This window comes from Talpa europaea (assembly GCF_964194135.1).
Source record: "Talpa europaea genome assembly, chromosome: 8".
Lineage (NCBI taxonomy): Eukaryota > Metazoa > Chordata > Mammalia > Eulipotyphla > Talpidae > Talpa > Talpa europaea.
Genome location: NC_140075.1, coordinates 14,291,248 through 14,303,484, shown reverse-complemented (window position 1 = coordinate 14,303,484; position 12,237 = coordinate 14,291,248).

Genomic DNA, 12,237 nt, shown 5'->3' with positions numbered 1-12,237 from the left:
GGACCAATAAATGAGATACACTAGTTGGGGTCTGGTATTTGAAAAGAATTTTTGCAAGTGGAATAAGATAAAATGACATTTAGAATTTATAGCACATTTATTCATTTTGTATATAAGAAAAACATTAAAGAGCTAACAGGTAAAATAGAAAGAAAGAAAATTGCAACGATTCAATAGAAAGTTGACCTTGCAAACAAGGACAAGGCAATAGCACCTGTCTATAGCAATACTGGTGACAGAGGGGGCAGTGCAGAGATCTTCAAAACAAATATTTGCTAAAATAATTGTTACATAATTGCTAATGTTACTATTAGGTTTCCAAATACATGCAACATAAAGCTAGCACATTTTTATTATTTATACTTTTATAAACTTGGTATTCCACCTGGGAGAATATCCACACTCATGCAAGAGTAAATTCACAGCAGTTCAAATTCAACCTGTCTTGCTTCAGGCACTGTTTGTGTCTCTAGCTCCTGTAATATTTTATATGCCTGTGCTTAAATAATAGATTAGGGATAAACAATTATTGCAAAGTGATTATAAAGACAAAGAAACAAATCTGTACTACTTCATTTTTTTCTGCATCTACTTGAACTTTTTACTTGTGTTTAAAATTTAAAGCAATGAGTGGCAGCAATGGGTATAATATCTGGCTTTGTTCAAGATGTTTTAGTAATACCTTTACAATTTTAATTACTTCATTTTATTCTTGATTTGTGTTTGTCAAAACTGAGAAAACAGGCCTCCTTGCTGGCACAAGAGTTAACGTCTCAGTGCTATCAAGCTATCACCAACCACTGCAACCTGAGTTTGATCCCCATCCAGGGAGTCAACCCACATAACACAGCAGACATCTCCAGTCTCGCCCGCTGCTCCCCTCAGCAGTGTATTTCAGTAGATACACCTGTTCTACTCCCTACTTTGTCTCTGGTGAATCCTCTCCCCTCCCCCACACCTCTGGCCTGTACCCCAGTTCTTGTATGCATAAATAAACAAAGTAAATCTTAAAAAAAAAAAAACCTTAGAAAAGAAAACACCACACTAGTGGCACAACTTTCTCTTTGTCTAAAATGTATCTTTCATAGACATTCTAGTTTTATTAAATTTCACTAGTTATTGTGAAATTATGGATGATGTGGTATGTCAATTGTTATATATATTTTTCATTTAAAAATAAATTGACTAAAAAAAGTTAAGCAGTGCTCTATCATGTTTTTGTATTATACTATTTCATTATTTATTTTTTATCTTTTACTTAATTATTTTCTACTGGCATAAAGTAGAACAAAAGAAAGTTTTCACTGTGTGTGCTTCTTTTCAAGCCATTGTTTTCAGTTCATTTCACAGTTATTACTGAATATAAATTTACCATAACGGAAAGAAATAAAAATTGATCAACTCCATTCGTTCAATACACCAAGTATATTCCATAGAGATTGACAAACTTCTTCTGTAAAGAGTCAGATAGTAAATATGTTAGTTTGTTGACCATATTGTCTCTGTGACAACTACTCAATTTTGTAGTTGTACCATGAAACCAGCCGTAGATAATACACAATCAAATAGCTGTTTCCAATGAAATGATCTACAGAAGCAAGCGACAATCTAGATTTGACAATCTGGTCACAGTTTGCTGAAACTTGGTCTAAAATATAAGCAGCAGGTGGCAGGCTCTAGATCAGACAGCCCCAAGAATTTTCTCTGATCCTCCTCTTCTCTGCTCCCCTTGAGAGCAGGATATAAACCTTTATGTAAAAAGTACCCTCCCTGCACAGAGACAGGAGAGACCCCCTTATTGTCAGAGATAGGGACCAAAATCTATACAAGCAAATTCTCTCCAGTCAGGTAACTAGTTTTCTGCCCAACTCAAAACTTTCAAGGATTTCATTGTCTTGTCTGTTCTTCACACATTTTTTTCCTACAAACTATATAAAAAAAGACTGTTTTTTGTCATTCACTAGGTTCCATATTTCATGGATGTCCTTGGACAGAAATTTGTTTTGCTAACCTTTCTCATGTCAATTTGTTATTGGGCCAACTACAGTAACCAAAGGTGGTGATAAGATTCTCTTAAATAGCTCCCCCCACACACACACACGTATCCACTATAAGCAAACATTTTATAAATCTTTAAAGTGGCTTAATTACCAAAAAAGAGAAGAAATTACTAAATACTTCAATATGTTTTCCAGAAAGGAAACTTATTTCTCTTTTCAGAATGAAGAAAATAAGATTACATTCTTTTCATAAGCATCTATTTCTCAATTTAAGTTTTAATGCTAATGCTACAAAATATCTGTCAGGGGATTTACCTATATGTGAGGAAATGAAAATGTTGCATTATATATAACCTATTTTCTTAAATAAAATATTAGGTTGTTCAAAGTCATTTCACTAAAGTATGTCAAGAGCTGAACTTATCCTTCTAAATTTATCTATATAAAGGTACTCTATATTTGCACATACAAGAAGTAGATTGAAAAATAATATAAAATATTTTACAATAATTTAAAATTTTTCAATATTATACTATGAAAAATATTAAGCTATATATTGGAAAGGCAAGGGAAAAATGGGGAAGAAATGTAAAACTTGAAAATAAAAATTGTTCTATCAGGTTTTCTTCCTGTCATTGGAAAGATCATATTCTCCATGAAATTCGCATGGTGTTTTCTTTTAAAAACTCATGGATTCTGGTCCAAAAATTTGCTTTTATCATTATATCTTTTTCTTCTGAAATTGATATCTCTTGTTCATTTTTTTTGTTGTTGTTTACTCTCTGAATGACCAAGTAAACTAGCTTTTTTTTGTATCTTAATATCACCAGTTCTAGGGCCTCATCTGGTGGCGCTGCCCACCTCTGCAGTGCCAGTTCGATCCCCGGCCGCCGGAGAGGGTCCCACATGGCGCGTAGACCTCTCCTGTCTCGCCCGCTGCTCTCCTCAGCAGTGCTTTTCGTCAGTCTGCCTGTTCTGTTCCCCACTCTGTCTCTGGTGAATTCTCTCACCCTCCCACGCTTCTGACTGTGCCCAGTGCTTGTATAAATAAATAAATTAATTAATCTTTAAAAAAAAATATATCACCAGTTCTAAAATTCAAAGATCACATTATTGAAATACAATCTGAGTTATTGAAATACAATCTGAGATTCTCTGCCCACAGACCCCACTATAAAATTATTGGCTCAGGAATCAAAAGTCTTTTTCTTTTAGTAATTACAGTGATCCCTGTATCAAAGCTAAGAAATTCTTCACTGTACAAGGGGTAATTAATATGCAAGTTCAGGGGATAATTTTCAAAATATGGATATGTTTGCTTGTTTGTTCAGAGAAAAGTGAAAAAAGTTACATAAGAAATGAGTTGCTTTTGTTTGTTTCATTGTTCTTTCTATTCTAGTTAATCCTGGGATAATAAGGTTTATCAGTTGGAATGGAAATAGATAGATGATAGATAACTAGAGAGATAAATGGATAGAGATAAGATACAGACAAATGGAGACTAGATAGATAGATAGATGGATAGATAAATTTAATCCAAACAATAGTTTACTTTATTTGGGTACAAAGTTACTGAATTTATATTTGAAATGTTTATTTTAGTTTTATTAAACAATTTAATATAGTTGACATTTGTAATAATTATTTCATTTTATTAAATAACATGCTAATTTGTCTCATTTTTTTCCCTATTCTTGAAAAAAGTTTACATATTTAGGATGCACACACTTGTAATGAAGATTGACTTTATTGTGGGATATCACAAATGAATTATGCTTTATTTTAGGCATTGTAAAATAGAGCAGATTTTTCTTATCCAGGAAGTTTAATCTTTACCACTTTATCACTAAGGTTCTCAGAAAAGACTAGGGGAAAAAAAAATCTAACACCTCTTATTATTTAGTTCATTTGCAAATATCATAGAGGAAGAATACAAGAATATTAATGAATAGAAAGCATATTCAATCATTTCTCATCTCACACCAAATAAAGTTTACTACTCTGATTTCACACCACAGACTTATAGGATTGTATAATCTCAATGGTCTTCTTGATTGAGAATAAATGCTTCATTAAATTTAAATATAGCAACCTAATAACAATACTAAAACTAGAGAGAATAATGACTTAACATTAAAAAGAGCACACATACATCACTCTTTGGAATATATTAAACTTCTAGATAAAATGCAAAGTTCAAAATACACAATTGCATAATAATTGCAAATAACTATAGTATGACATAAGGGTATATAAAATAAAACTTAATTGGAAATCAAATTTCAGTGTTAGGAGGTCTTGTTGATTGTTTTTGAAATGGAAAATGTAGATGACAAAGCAAATAATTTGAATTCCTAGATTGCTGGCTATGATAACCAGATGAATAATGATTAGCTGCAATGAGATTAGCGAAAATCAAAGAGGAACTGGGTGTTCTCTTTGAGGGAAGTACAGCTATAATTCACTTTTGTTCAAACATGGATTTGGGGGTGACTTGGAGGTCCACAACTAGAGATGCCAAAACAAGAAATGAGCTATATGAATCTGGAGATCAGACACGCTGAACTGGAGATGACTCACCAAAAACACATTCCCAGGCTTCAGGCAAAATTAATCAATGGCAACTGACCATCTTTTCTTCTATGTCTCCAAATCACTAATAATTTAGTGAACCCAATGCCTAATCCAAACTATGCCTTGGGCCTCCCTGGTGGTGCAAGGGGTTAAGCACCACACTATGAAGCAAGCCACAGCCTCTGCAGCCCAAGTTCTATCCCTGGCCGGCCAGGGAGCAACCTGCATGGTGCAGCAGACCTCTCCTGACTCGCCCGCTGCTCCCCTCAGCAGTGTATTTCAGTCATTCTGCCTGTTCTGTTCTCCACTCTGTCTGTGGTGAATCCTCTCACCCCCTGCATCTCTGGTCTGTACCCCAGCTCTTGTATGCATAAATAAATAAATCTTTAAAAAATGCCTTTACTAAAATCCATTATTCATTGATTATTCCTTGTTTGGGTATAAATGGCATCTTTTAACATCTAACTCTATAAGCCAGAGATTTAAGGAACTCTTGGCTAAAGCCCTCTTTGATATTTCAGGGTTTCAAGAAACATATACACTCACTCACCTTGAGAGACTATTTTACCATCTAAATGTTCCCCAAATCCATTGATTTTCTCCTTGTAAACTTTTATTTCCCTAATATGAGTTTCCTCAGTGGACTTGTAGTTTCTCTTTCTGCTTGCATTGTTTTCACTGAATTCAGTTTTATGTTTTTAAAATTTGAATTTTATCAAATAGCTGTTCTCTTTAACATTTTGAAATAATGATTCCTGTGACATTAGAATGAAAAACTAATCCTTAAACTACACTGAAATCGGCATTATCTATCTCTTCCAATGCCTTAATTTCATCTTGTTTCATTCTTCTTTTCTTTCATTTCACCCACAATGACCAAATTTTCATTAAAAAATTTCATCCTACTTTTCATATAAATCACTAGATGTGATATTGTGATTTGTGGGTTACACACACATACACACACACACACACACAGAGTTCATCCCCACATATGGCTCCTAAAATCCTTTAAGTTTATGAGGTTTTAGGGGCAATGAAGATGTTTTTGGTTATGTTAAGGAGTGCCATTTAAAATGTTCTTAGAAATGTCATCTACCATTACCAGGAAAATAAACCACATGATTACACCATCAAAAATTTCAGTCTCACACCTGCCTATGCTCAAGGAGAGGGTCTAGTGTTTTCTCAACCTCCATGACCAAATTTTTAATCAATCATGATTATGTAATGAAACCATCATAAAAACCCAAAAGTACAGGGTTTGGAGAGCTTCATGGTTGTCGAATATATAGAGATTTGGAAAAAAAGATTGTTCTATCTGGAACCTCCTTGCCTTTTCCTCATATCTTGCCCTATGTATTTCTTCTATCTTACTGTTTCCTGAGTTTTATTCTTTTTAATAAATTCATCATCTGTAAAATGTTTTTCTGAGTTCCATGAGCCACTCTAGCAGATTAATAGAACAGAGTAGGGATTGTGGGAACCTCTGACTGATAGCCAGCTAGATAGGATAGATAAGAATCTCAACTTGCAGTTGGAATCATGAGTTACCCCTTATTTTGGGGGGAGAGTTATAGGAACCTCCAATCTGTGGCCAGTCAGAAACACAGGTGACAATCTGGGTTTGCTACTGGTGTTTAAATGATGGGGAGAAATTTTGTAGGACTGGACTCTTAAACTGTTTAATCAGATGCTGTGGAGAGGGTGTCATAATTGTGTAAATCTAGAATACCCAACGGGTATCTCAGACACTTTGCTTCCACCTGAGAACGGGAGAAAAGATCCTTCCGTACACATGGGAATTTGGCATCAAAATAACTCTTTATATTAGGGATCTATCAATGTGAAGAATTAACACTAAACTGGGTTAAATTTAGTTGAAATAGGAAATTATCAGGGATTATAAAAGAGAGTTCATAATTATATAAGAGAGCTCTAAGCTGACAGAAGAACAAGGAAACAGGCAAAGAAAACATTTTAAAAAGAAAGAAAAAAGTTTTTTTTATGAAATCCAGAGAACAGAATCAATTCAATAGCATCATGTCAAATATCAATCCAACAATGAATGATCTCCAGTTTTATTTTCATTTTTCAAAAAATGAAAGAACACATGACTGGCCTAACTTGATTGCACACACACAAGGCAAGGGGCAGGCAGGAAAATCCGACCAACAACATTACTAACATATTACAGTGGAAATGAGATAATTCGTCAAAGGTAAACATAAGTGGTATCACAAATAGTCTGCAATTATGATAGAAGGCCAGAATTTTAAAAGCTCTATATTTTTCTGTAGAACTTTTATTCTGCTGCCACCACTACCTGCAATACTCTTTCTTTCTTTTACTAAGTCAATCTGTACTTCTTGCTTCTGATTTTAGCACAAATATATGCCCTCCAAGAAACCCTTCACACGTCAGGTCCAGCAGTTTTACATTCACTAGGTAGAGTATATTGTCCCTAAATAACAATGATCAGAGAGTATTTAGCAATTTAAAATTGCTAAATTTACATGATTATTTACATGATTATTTTATGAAGGTTAATGAACACATCCCCTTTGCTCAAATATTATCCTCAGTGCTAAACATAGTGCCTCTCACTAAGTGGACATTCGACATACAATAGCTGAACAAACGAGTATATTGTTGCTATTTGATATCATGAAGGTGAACGAATTTGTTAAATCCTTTGTATAGAATAAGAACAATAAGTTACAGTGATCAATGCAGTGGTGAAAGAACAGAAGACAAATAGATCAATAAGAAAGAATAAAAAGCCCAGAAATAGTCAACCAATAATTGACAAAGGAGCAAAGCAATACAATGGAACAAAGATTGTCTTGTCAGCAATGGTAGTGGAACAACTAGGAATCCATATGCTAAAAGATGAATCTACATTCATAGCACATACCTTTCACAAATGTTAATTCCAAATGCATCACTGACTAAATAGAAAACACCAAACTATAAAACTTCTAGAAGATAAAATAGGAGAAAACCTAAATGAACCTGGTTGGTGATGACTGTTTAGATATAACAAGGAAGTCACTATCCAAGTAAGAATTGATAGGTCAGACTTCATTAAAATGAAAATGTTCTGCTCTGCAAAAGATATCAAAATAAGAAAGGCTGAAATGTTTTATCAGATATGGGAGCTCTAGCATGATAACTTCCACAAAGCAGTAAGGTTTCATTTATGACTCAACCCACTTTTATAAAACAGGAAGTTTTACCTAAGAGTAAAAACAGATATCTTTAAAAAAAAAACAGGCCTAGATATCAGAAGACACATCATCAAGGATTGAATCTAAAAAGGAGTATAGCCACCATATTATGAATGACTAGGTCCAACTTGCTGATAAATGTATATACCGCATCACACTCACCACCAGAGGTCTAATTACCACTAACCTCTATCCACAAATGCCCTCTATCCATTTTTCCCCATTTCTCAAACCCCATTCCCTCCAGTGACCACCATTTTGTTGTCAGAGTCTAAAAGTGTTTCTTTTTTGCTTGTTTGATTTTTTACTTCCTCAAGTACATTTGACATTTCATTAATTTCACCCACTGTTCTTTATGTATGTACTAGATATTCTAGTGACTAATTTTGAGGCTTTTCTTTTTTTTTTGAGCTTGAAAACTTTGCACATACCTGAACTTTTTTCCTAATTTTATTTTTATTTCTGCCCTCTTTGTTCAAGGGGAAATGAGTGAGGCAAAGATAACTTGATCATCAAATCCTATATTATGGAGCTACCCTATGAAGAGGCCCACTTGGCAAGGAATGAAAGGCAGTCTCTTATCAATAGGTAGCAAAGAATTGAGGATGTTTAAAAAAATATATTAATGTTGGGTTATAACTGGTTCTCATTCCTGGTTTCAGGTGATTAACATGGGGAGCTTTAAATGAAATTGATGCTGTGAACCCTCCTCCTCATAACATCAAAATATGAAACCCTTCAGGATATTTTTAATAAAATGTATGCATCTGTAAAGCTATGAAAACATTATTCTTTAATGGAAATTATAAGACTTCAATAAATGACAATATGAACTCGATTTACAGACCAGGATGCATACAGCAAAGTTTGGGAGAAAGCACAATTGCAGAGGGGAGCACGGACAGGCAGAAATGACTGAATCACCCTGCAGTAAGAAAAAGGAGGTCAGTGTTTCATGTGGACAAAGGAGAAGGAATTGTGAGACAAGGTCAAAGATATTCACAGAAACTAGTCACTCAGAACTTCCTAATTCAGGGTGATGGCCTGAACTTCATGCTAATTGTGCAAATGGAGAGAGATGTTGGTGAGTGGAGTGAATTGAATAATTTGTGTTTGAGAAAAATCTCTTTACATTGGGGAAACTAGATTGTAGGAGAACCAGAATGCAACAGGGAAAACAACCGAGAAACTTGCAGTAGACAAAGAGAGAGGTGTGGGTCAGAATGGTACTTTGCTTAGGATGTTAGCTAATAGGGCTGATTTGGATGGATATAGAAAGTGAGGGAAAGACAGAAATTAAAGATGACGCCAAACTTTCTATCCTGAGCAACTTAGTAGATCTAATTGCTATTTGCTTTTTTTTCAATTATTTATTTATTTATTTATACAAGCCCTGGGTACAGTCAGAAGTGCGGGAGGGTGAGAGAATTCACCAGAGCCAGAGCAGAGAACAGAATAGGCAGAATGACGAGATACACAGCTAAGGGGAGCAGTGGGCACAACAGGAGAGTTCTGTGGCACCATGTGAGACCCTCACTGGTGGTCAGGGATCAAACCTGCGCTGCAGAGGCTGCGGGCAGCTTCGCAGCCTTGCACTCAACCGCTGCACCACCAGGGGAAGCCCATGATTTTTTTTTTTTAAGTTTTATTATTATTTGCTGAATTCAGAGAACAAAGAGTAGAGGTTTGGGTAGATAGAAGATTGCTGTAGTTGAAGAAGATAGATTCCATCTTCTTTTATAAGAAATCACACCATTCTAATATCTAACAAAGATTTATTGATATATAATGTTGTGGGGAAGAATCAAGGTGGAGACCCTGTTGCAGGGATGAAAGAATTCACCAGAGACAGATGGGAAAGGCCAGGTGAATTTATTGAAGTACACTGCTAAAAGAAGCAGAGGGCGAAAGCGGAAGGGTGTACTGCTCAGAGTTTGGGTCCCAAGTCTCTCTTTATACTCTAGACACCATTGACTGGTTAAGGTGACTAGTCTTGGGTGTGTCCTGACTGAAGATCTGAATCAGCATAGATGATCATCAGTTCTGGGCCTCACCAGCTTAAGGTCCATGTTTCCATGGCAGTCCCATCCACTCCCTTTATCATTCCAGCCTCCCATACTTGCCTGCTGGCCAAGGAGTGGGGGCTTGGTTTTCAAATTCTTAATGATACCTTGACAGGCCAGAGGTGCATGGGTGAAAAATTTCACCAGAGGCAGACTGGAGAACAGAAAAGGCACATTTGTTCAAATACACTGCTAAGAGAAGCAGCTGGGGAGACAAGAAAGACCTGCAAATGAAGACAGATTTGGGGCTCCCTTTTAACACTGGTTTTGTCAGTTTTGCTTTGGGGAGTGAGTTTTGGGCTGGTTAGTGCATGGGTGTCTGATCTTGGGGGGCTGATCTATGACCCAGAATGTGTCCTGGCCTTGCCTCCACATTCCTGGTCAAAGGGATCCATCTTGCGGTTTGGGACCCAGAGCAGCCTTATCAATTCTGTGTTCAAGCCTCCCAAACCTTCCTGCTGGGCAATGGGTAGGGTTTAATTTTAACCTTATTTAACGCTACCCCACCAGATACCATTTGGTTTCTGTTTTCCTGCCACAGTGGATACTTTCCTATATGCGATTTACATTCCCACTTCCTGGTCTTCACCTGTCTGAATCTGTTAAATTCAGAAGTCTCTACTGACAGAAACAATTCAAAGCATGCACTTTATGACTTAACACTCTTACATCAATAAGTGTCAAGTAAATTACCAAAAAGGGAACCCCAATTCCCCAAAGGCTAAACACGGAAGCAATTCTACGTTTTCTTAAGAGAGAATTTCTGACAATTAGGTTGTAAGTTATGGTACAATCAAAAGAGCAAAAGGGGGTGGAATTGGCTTGCTTTATTTTTTTATTGCTCATTCCCTGTCAAAACCATGTTTAAATACCAAATATTAAAACATGTGCCCATCAAATAAACAAAAATAATATAAATTCTGGAAAAATAAAAGAAAATACTGTGGTTTCCTGAGAAAGGATCATGTTGTCACTCCTGCAGTATACATCTGGCCCAACATGGGTGTCAGGATATCATTTCATAATTTTAAAAACTAAGCTCTCACTCTTACCCCATAGTCATGTTTGAGAGACTTGAGCAGAGAAGGGCATCAATTAGGCTGCCACGGGAACTGGGCCACTAGTCTGACCACCATGGCAGATAAACCAGCCCAACTCCAGGAATGCAGAGGCAGGGCCTGCATATGTGTCTGTGTCAAAGGTCTGCACCCAAGAGCAGACATCCCAGCTGATAACCCGTGCAAACTGGCTCCCCAAGTAAGAAACCCTATGTAACCCTAGTGTAAAAGTCTCAAATCCTTCACACCCAGCTGTATAGCTCCCTCTTGTCCCCTGTTCCCTTGCAGGCTATTTCAATAAATCATTTTCTGTTCTCTACTCCATCTCTGCTGCTATCTTACACCCCCATACCTCACACATCCCTCAGCTATGGTTCCACCAAAAAGACTGCTGAATAATGTTTGTTCAAATTAACGAACTATCCAATCATCGCTTATATCACTGACCCCTGAATTATTATTATTGAATAATAAGTCAACCCCTGAATTATTATTATTTATGATATAAATGTTATCAACAGCATTAGCAAGCTAATATTGGTTGGACAATTAAAGATAAATTCATTGATTTTCAAACTCTAAAAAGTTCCCGTATTTTCTGTAGATTCAGAGACCTGATAAGGGAAGGACACAGGCTCAGATCTCTTTCTTCACCCTCCCTATGCCAGAGAAGCTGTGCTTGTTCTCCAGGATAAAAAGGATTGACAGATTTGTCTCTCGTCGAGGAATAAATATTTCACTTTATTCACCATATACTGTAGTTTATTTTTTGTTTGTTCTTTATTTTTTTTTATGGAGGCATGCTTTTATTTATTTATTTATTTATTTGTTTGTTTGTTTGTTTGTTTGTTTACACATGCACTGGGTACAGTCAGAAGTGAGGGAGGGTGAGAAAATTGACCAGAGCCAGAGTGGGGAGCAGCAGAGCCAGAGTGGGGAGCAGAACAGGCAGAAGGACCGAAGTACACTGCTGAGGGAAGCAGCGGGCGGCAGGAGAGGTCTGCCCGCCATGTGGGACACTCCTCGGGTGGCCGGGGAGCAGCCGGGGATCGAACCTGCGCCGCAGAGGCCACGGGCAGCTTGACAACCCAGCGCTCAAAAGCTGAGCCACCAGGGAGGCCCTATGGTAGTTTCTTTTGCAACTACTAAAATCTGGACCACAGCAAGGAGATAGCCAAAGGCAATTAAATGAAAGTGGCTGGTTTTTCATTGTATTTACAAGGTTGAATTTAGCCTGAGGGTGTCATTTCCTTGTTCTACGGAAATAATTTCCCTTTTCTCCACAATTCTACATCTTTGGGTTTGCTCCACG